Below are 8,964 nucleotides of genomic sequence, written 5' to 3' on the forward strand. Positions count from 1 at the left end.
GTGTACTTGTAGGCATTACTTCCTGACATGGCTCATTCAACTTTGCTTGCCTTAAAAGCCTTATTCTCCAAACTCCATTTAGTAAAACCTATCCTCTGAGGCCTGGATTAAAGGGTGTTTCTTTACAAAGACTCCTCTATCTTGGGAGACAATTCTCTTCGGGTCTTTTGTGTTTCTGCACATTTTCTGAGCAAGAGGCACTGACAGCTTTGTTTCATACTATCTTTTCAAGGATGTCTGTACATCAAACAGCCTTGGAAAAAAGAGATACTTCCCTCTCCTTTGGGGGAAGTGGGTAGATTTGTTTTCTGACTGGATTATAAAGATAATGTATTTTTCTAGGAAGAAGGTTGGAGAGGTGTGCTAGCAGACCCTTTATAAGACAGGGGATTCAAAAATCAGGGTTCTTTAGCTGTGATTCAAATATACTATGTGTGTGGCATATACCTAGCTGCTTCCTGTCTCCCCATGGCATGTGAGGGGCAAGGGAAACTCATGCTGCCTGCTGTGCTGTGGGCAATAAAGCCTTTGATCCAGAGTTTTGTGTGTTCTGCCAGCATCTATAAAACTGTGGCAACCTAACTTATTAGCTTCATGGTAAGATAAAATCTCAAATTCTTCACTTGAAAGTTTGGATAACATAGTTCAATGTAACTGCTTGCTTCTCTGAATTACTATAACATTTATCTAATTCTTTCTTACTTGTGCAGACCACCATTTTAATTTTTTATATAGGTGCTATTTAATTTGTCTTTGTGTCAGATTTTTTAGAGTTCTCACACTGTCTTATGTATTTTCCATTTCCTGTATTGGTTTGTGAAGTACCTTTCATATTGTAGCCAATAACTAATTATTTGTTGAATGAAGGGATAAATACATGGGAAATAGACATATTAATTCACGGTTTGTGCAGCAAGAGTGGTGTTAAAATACCAAGTTTCAACTTAGAACGTTTAATTCTAAGAATGTGTTACAGAAAAAAACCCAAAACAACAACTTTTTAAAAGCATGCTTTGATGTGGCTAACATTATACTTTGTTTTTTACTTAAAAGCCTGTCACAATCAAAGAAGTGCAGGTACTACATAACAAAGTTTCATTTCATCAATCAAATCCTGCTTTCTCACTAAGTTTGAGGAAATTAAGGAAGCTGTTCAAATATTGAGCCAAATATGCATGAGTAAACTTTGCAAATGACATATACTGTATGCCATTATGAGTAATATTTTATTCATATATAGATAGATCAAATACGTATATGAACATTCCTACTACGTTGGCATAGGCATATGTGTGTGTGTATATGTGTATATGTGTATTTATATATATATATAAAACAGAGACTATTCACATTGTCATTATTCTTCTGTCTCAAGATACACTTTATTTTTAGATTATTGCAAACATGCTTATGTAGAGTTTTATTTTAATATTTCATATATTCCTGAAATTACACATAGAAGTAGGAAGAGCAATGTCCTGAAAGTATATGTATACATAAGATGATATTCACCATATTGTTCGATCTGGCTGCAACAGCTAATATCATAGAATTACTCCCAATTTTCATGTTGCTGATTCTAATCTTCATAATGCCTAGTGGTCATTATTCAAAAAATTAGAAAATGAAAATAGAAAAAGAAACTGATGGTATCAAATGCAATATTTCCTTGCTTATCTGTATTTGTCAGAGTGATGAATATTTCGAATTTCTTCATGTCTTCCATAAATATTTCTACCTATCACACTACTTTTGTGATTTATGTTCTTGTGTATGTGTGTGTGTGTGTCTGTATTTCACATGATAGGATTCATAAAATTAATTTTAAAAGGATTATTTGGTTTGATTTAAAGTATGAAAAAATACTAAAGGCATCCTACTGGTACAGAGACTCCTAGTGGCCTCATTATCTGATGCCAAACATAAGTCTCTGTACCTCACTCCCCCAGAATAAAGACTACATTTCCTAGCCTCACTTGTAGCTGAGCATGGTCCAATTCCTAAATTCTAGCCAATGGAATACAAGCAGAAGTACTGTCTATTAACTTTCCAGGAAATTTCCCTAGAAGACTGTTGGCATGTGTCTGACCTATTCTTTCCCCTCCTTCCATCTCGCCACTAGAATCCTGAATGTGATGGCTGGAGCTCCCTTTTGGACCATGAGAATGAGAGTCATAGCCTGGAGACAGAGGAACAAGCAACTTTATCCCAGAGAACACTGTAGAGCAGAGCTGCCATGTGAGCCCTGGGCTGCCTTTCTGAGCTCAGTTAAGAGAGAAAGTATTTCAGTCTTTGTAAAGCCACAGGTATTTCATGCTTCTGTTACTCAGAGCTGCCCATAACCCTGATTTAACAACCATTGAGCTGAAACAGTATATTCTCCACGACTTTGGAGATGAAGGAGGCTTTGGGAAATAAAATACAGAGGAAGGAAAGGAAGGAAAGGAAAATCAGAATAAAAACATGGGACAATGCTGGATGACAGCTATTCTAAACTCCAGAGAACTTATTTTTGGTGACAGTCTTCTCTGCAGCTTTCATCACAAATATGAAAATGTGCAGGTCTTGCTTTTCTCCCTCTTTTTCCTCTGAAGTCAGAAGCCATATCTTATGCTATAACTGTGTCAACCCCAGCACGTACCACTACACAATGCAAATAGAAGGGGTGACAACGGTCTCCCTCAATGCCTCTCCCTTTGAAATCTACCCTCTAGCTACTTATCATCTCCTCAACCCCCTGCTTGAAATTCCTTCATGTCCTTGCCTCACCTGCGAAAGAGAATAAAAAACTCACACGAAATTCATGACTTTTCAATATCTGGTGCCTTTTCATTTCCCCTCTCATCCTTGCTGTCTGCCTGGGAAACCCCACGACCCACTCATATTTTATCACACTCACTGTCTCCTGACCAGGCTGCACTCCTGCTAGCCTTTATACCTCTGTATACATTGTTTCTTCTAAATGAAAAGCCCATTATTCTGTTTTAATAACCAGCACATCACCAGTTTCCCAAGTGAGTTTTCAGCGACTATCACTCTGTTCCCAAGGTCCCCTGTTCTCTCTACTGTCATGACGGAGTTCAGAACTTGCCACCCCAAAATACGCCACCTGGTGTAGAGATCTGAAGTTAAAGACTCTTGAAAATCATCAGATGCAAAAGAGCACCTCAATCTTACTAAAAGCAGGACATAAAACTCAAATATAGGAGATGTTCTCCTTGTTCTGGAAGGAAAGAAACATTCTCACCAGAGATGGCAAATGGAGACCAAGAGAAATCTGTATAAAGAAACCTTGCTAGGGCTTCCCTGGTGGCGCAGTGGTTGAGAATCTGCCTGCCAATGCAGGGGACATGGGTTCGAGCCCTGGTCTGGAAAGATCCCACATGCCGCGGAGCAACTAGGCCCGTGAGCCACAATTACTGAGCCTGTGCGTCTGGAGCCTGTGCTCCGCAACAAGAGAGGCCATGATAGTGAGAGGCCCGCGCACCGCGATGAAGAGTGGCCCCCACTTGCCACAACTAGAGAAAGCCCTCGCACAGAAACGAAGACCCAACACAGCCATAAATAAATAAATAAATAAATAGATAAACCCAAAAGTTTAAAAAAAGTTTAAAAGTTTAAAAAAAAGTTTAAAAAAAAAAGAAAAAGAAAAGTTTAAAGTTTAAAAAAAAAGTTTAAAAAAAAGTTTAAAAAAAAAAGAAAAAGAAAAAAAGAAATTTGTACCTTATTAAAAAGAAACCTTGCTAAATTTATTCATATCTTTCTAGTCACTTCGCTACCTAATTAAATGGCCCAAGCCCCTTTGTCTTGTCACTTTTTCACGATTTGCTCCTCTTTGTCCGACTCAGTATGGAAGTGTCTGCCTCAAACTGCCTCTTCAGGTCTTAATTTCCTTAAGAGGGATCCCATGTCACAGAAAACTTATATTAAATAAATCTGTATGCTTTTCTCTTATTAACTGGTCTTATTCCAGGAGCCCCAGTCAAGAACCTAAAAGGTAAAAGGAAAGATTGCATTTCTTCCCCTATAGTGATATTTATCACATGACCTACACATTTCCTTGACTGTCTTCCATACGAGACTACAACATCCTGCCAGAATTTGTCATCTTCATACCCTCAATGATTAGCATAACCTGCTGCAGGCAGTCAAGAGTCAGTTGAAACCAGGTTTGTGCTTCTATCAGTTTTGAGTGTCCTATTTATTAGTCATGTGACCTAAGCCAAATTTTCTCCTATGTAAAAGAGGTCTAATAACTCATGAAAGCTCTGTAAGAATTAATCAGAGGTATGGATGCAGTCAAGAGTACCTGGATTACTCCGTCAAAATCTACCACCACTGCTGGGGAAATAAAGTATGTCTTTTAAAAGCAAGAGTAGCATTACTCCTTACATGATACAATACATGCAACTTGCATGTATTATTGGAATTATTTCCCATGATTCAGATAACAGCAAAGTATTTTAATTATATTTTGGACTTTATATTTTTTGGAAGGAAATTAAAGTTAAACATTAAGAGAAGAGTACTTGCATAATGTCTTGATAATGAATATTTAATACTTGTGTGCCTTTTCTTAGAGCTCTGGTTCTCTATTCATATAATGTATGGTGTGTGTGTAATTTTACAACAGTTTCCCATATGTTCTGAAAAACTTTTTGAAAACACACATTTTATAAAGTAACTACATAAATGCTTCAAATTGACGCATACACAAAAAGATACTTAGTGGTGGGTATCATAAATCTACAATGGAATGGAAAGAATTTAGCTTTTCTCTAGTATATTTTCTTCAACTATTTCCACAGTAAACTGGCTTATCTTTTCCTATAAAAAGTGTAGGAATATGATTCTCCCTTTTTTGGAATATTTCAGTTTCTTTAACTTATATGAAAGTTTGTTGCTTTAATTAAAATATAATATATAACATCTTGATTCCAATTTGTAAGAAAATAAAGTGCTAAATTTTTCTAGCATGCCACATATATGTCAAAGTTTGTAAAATATGGAGTCAAACCAACTTTGAATTTAAAACTGTATTCCAGATAGTTTTCCTTAGGAAATGTAAATCTATAGGAGCCATAATATCGTTTAACTCTGAGATATTGCACTTCTGAATTTTAATTAATGAGAAAATATGATAAAATGTCCTGCACAGAAAAAGGCATGTGTGATGTTTTTATATATACATAAAATATTATGTTCAAATGGTCTGATAATTAATAGAACTTTATATTTCTATTCAGGTTCAAATTTACCTTCTACCATTACAATCATACTCTTACCAATACAGCCAACTTTTACATCACATTATAAGCCCGTTATACCCTAAGACTATCCCATTATATGCCATCTGCATGGTGAAGACAATCAAACAGATCCGTGCACTGGTGTCACCAGAGATTCACAATCTCCAACCATGAATGGTTCTCAATGTTCCTTTATCCTAGTGCATGCCATAAACCATGTTGTCTGTACAATTTTTCTAATTATAACCCAATTGTCAATTTTAACAACCTACACAAAGATCAAAAAGACAGATCAAGAAGATACTTTATCATAAGCCATATCCCCTAAAACTCTATACTCCATATGCTTAATAATTACAGTAGTTTGAATGCACAATGCTTGCCACATACTTTTGGATGCTTTAACAATTTTAGCCCTTAGCAATTTTATACTCATCCTTCAAACACACGCACCATTCACTCTATGTCTCCCCAAAGTGCAATCCCCACCACTTCCTCTTCCCTGCACCCACACATAACACACTGAAAACATTTTTTTCTATAAAAATTTATCACATTTTCTTGTTTTCTCAAACTAGACTGTGAATTTTTAAAAACAAGATGGATATCCACTGTCATTTCTCCAAATGACATTTCCAAATACTTGGAAGAGAGTGGGCATAAAGAAATACGTTTGAATGAATTTCTGAATCATCTAATAAGAAACATAAACTTAATTTACTACATAGTTAAAAAATAATGGCCTAAGAGGTCTAAATGGCAATCGAGGTTTTCAATTTAAACTGTTTTTTGATATGGTTTGATAATTTATAGTATACTCAGTAATGCCAATATGAACCAAACTATTGCAGATCCAATACTGCTGGGACATTTGCTGCCTCTCTGTTTCGTATCCAATAAAATTTTTTAATCAACTTCCAAAACATGCAATTTACTGTACTGTGGTTTTGCAGGACAGCAAGATTTAAAAAATGGAAATGATGGCAGCCCCTAAAGTAATCAGAAACTGACAAGAGAAATAGAACATATATAAATAGCTTAAATTCCACATTGCTGTAAAAGAATTGTATGCTACATTATAATGTGTAAGTTCATTCTCATATTCTTTATTATTTGATTTTCACAGTAATCCTGTAAGGTAACTGGAAAGTGATAATATATTTAAAAATGTGTGAATAACATGCAAAAGGAGTTGAGATGAGAAATAGCATCTTCCATATTTGAAAGAGTTAAGGAAGTTTTAGAAGAGGATACCATTTCATGTGGTTTTCAAGGGTTTCACCTAAGGATTTTGATTTCAAATATTAAACTCATTTAATATTCAGCAAAGATTTATTGAACATCTATTATGGGTCAGTCACCGCTCTAATGCTGGAGATGATTAACTAAAAAAAGAATGTTCTTGTTATTATGTTAATTATTATATTATGCTTAAAAAGTAAACAAATATACAAATAGTTTTTAGGTATAAATATATACCACGGCAGGAAAACCAGATGAAAACCAACATGGTGTTTTAAAGGCGAGTGAATTTAGGGAAGTTCGAAATGAGTGCTTAGAAAGAAGGCTTCTCCTGTGGGCCTGATATTTGAGAATAGGCCTGAATCACAAAAAAATAAATGTAGATGTAAGGGAAAATCATTCCAGACCGAGAAAACAGTGGACTCCAAGGTCCTTAGTTCAAGATGAGCTTATAATGAACAAAAAAGTGCAACCCAGCTGTGCTCAACGGTAGTGGAGCTGAGACTGGGAAGAGGTGAGCTATAGCATCAGAGAATGACAGAAGGAAGTGCACTAAGAGCTTTTGAGATAATGAAATTTTTATTTATTTTTTTAAGCTTCCTGAGGCAGTGTAGCCCTGTCATTTAGAACATGTGGTTTATTATATTATTAATGTAAAACACACCTACATGAGCTCTCCCTTTTATCAAATTTTAACCATATAGTATTGTTCCTATAAGTATGATGTTGTACAGATTTCTAGAATTTTCCATCTTTCATGACTGAAACCTTATTGGACAACAGCTCTCCATTTCCCCCTCCCCAAGCCCCTGGCGACCACCATTCTTTTTTTTTTTTTTTTTTTTTAATGAGTTTGACTACTTTAAACAACTTATATAACAACAAGAGGTTGTTTCCACCTCTTGGCTATTGTGAATAATGCTGCAATCAACACGGAAATGCAGATATCTCTTTCAGATCCTGCTTCCATTTCCTTTGGATATATACCCAGAAATGAGATTGCTGGATCATATGGTGGTTGTATTTTTAATTTTTTTGAAAAACCTCCATACTGTTCTCAATAGCAGCTGGACCATTTAACATGCCCATCACTGGTTCATAACGGGCCTCTTTTTCCACATCTTTGCCAACATTGGTTATTTCTTGTCATTTTGATAAGAGGCATTCAAAGAGGTGTGAGGTGATATCTCAACTGTTGAATTTGTTTATTAGTTCTAACAGGATTATTTTTTTGAGGGGGGTGTGTTTTGTTTTTGGGGGGGTTGGTGGAATCTTTAGGTTTTTCTATATATAAGATCATGTCACCTGTGATTAGAGATAATTTTATATTTTCCTTTACTATTTGGGCGCCTTTTTCTTTTTCTTGCCTAATTGCTCTGACTAGGACTTCCAGTACTATGTCGAATAGACGTGGTGAGAGTGGGCATTATTGTGGGTCCTGTCAACATTCCAAGACAGAAGACAGAGGCCATTCTCTTGAAAGTGCCCTAAAAAATTTAGAGCAATAGACATATGGTCCAGTCTTTTCTGTCCTTCCCCAGGGAGAAGCCAACAGCTTAGAGTTTCCTCCCAATTGCATGGAGTTCTTACAGGACGAGGGATTATGGTGAAGGAGCGCCACAAATTTTCCTACTGACTTTGATATGTCTGGTTTCACACTTGCTTGGAGTGCAGAAGCCTTGTAACCAGTTTCTGAATTTCTCATAATGGGAGTTTTTCTGTGTATTGTTGTTGAATCAGTGTCTACATGGGAAGGAGGAAGATCTGGAGCTTAATATTCTGCCATCTTGCTGACATCCCTCAGGACATTTGATCTTCTGCTAATTGAAATAAGAAGATACTGGAATATTTTGAGGGGTGTATAACATAAACTGATTTAAAAGAACACTCTACCATTCATAGGGAGAATGGAATATGGGGAAACCAACAGGATTAAATAAAGAAAGAGTTTGAAGCCTACTTCAGAAGTGCAGGTTAAAGATGATAGTAGCTTCCTCAGAGAACTAAAAATAGAATTACCATATGATCCAGCAATCCCACTCCTGGGCATATATCCAGACAAAGCTATAATTCAAAAAGATACATGCACCCTTGTGTTCATAGCAGCACTATTCACAACAGCCAAGACACGGAAACAACCTAAATGGCCATCAACAGATGAATGGATAAAGAAGATGTGGTACATATATACAATGGAATACTACTCAGTCACAAAAGTGAAGGAAATAATGCCATTTGCAGCAACATGGATGCAACTAGAGATTATCATACTAAATGAAGTAAGTCAGAAAGAGAAAGACAAATACCACATGATATCACTTATATGTGGAATCTAAAATATGACACAAATTAACCTATCCATGAAACAGAAACAGAATCATGGACATGGAGAACAGACTGGTGGTTGCCAAGGGGGAGGGGGTTGGGGAGAGATGGAGAGGGAGGTTGGGGTTAGCAGATGTAAGCTTTTATA

Source organism: Eschrichtius robustus, chromosome 2, assembly GCF_028021215.1.
Source record: "Eschrichtius robustus isolate mEscRob2 chromosome 2, mEscRob2.pri, whole genome shotgun sequence".
NCBI lineage: Eukaryota > Metazoa > Chordata > Mammalia > Artiodactyla > Eschrichtiidae > Eschrichtius > Eschrichtius robustus.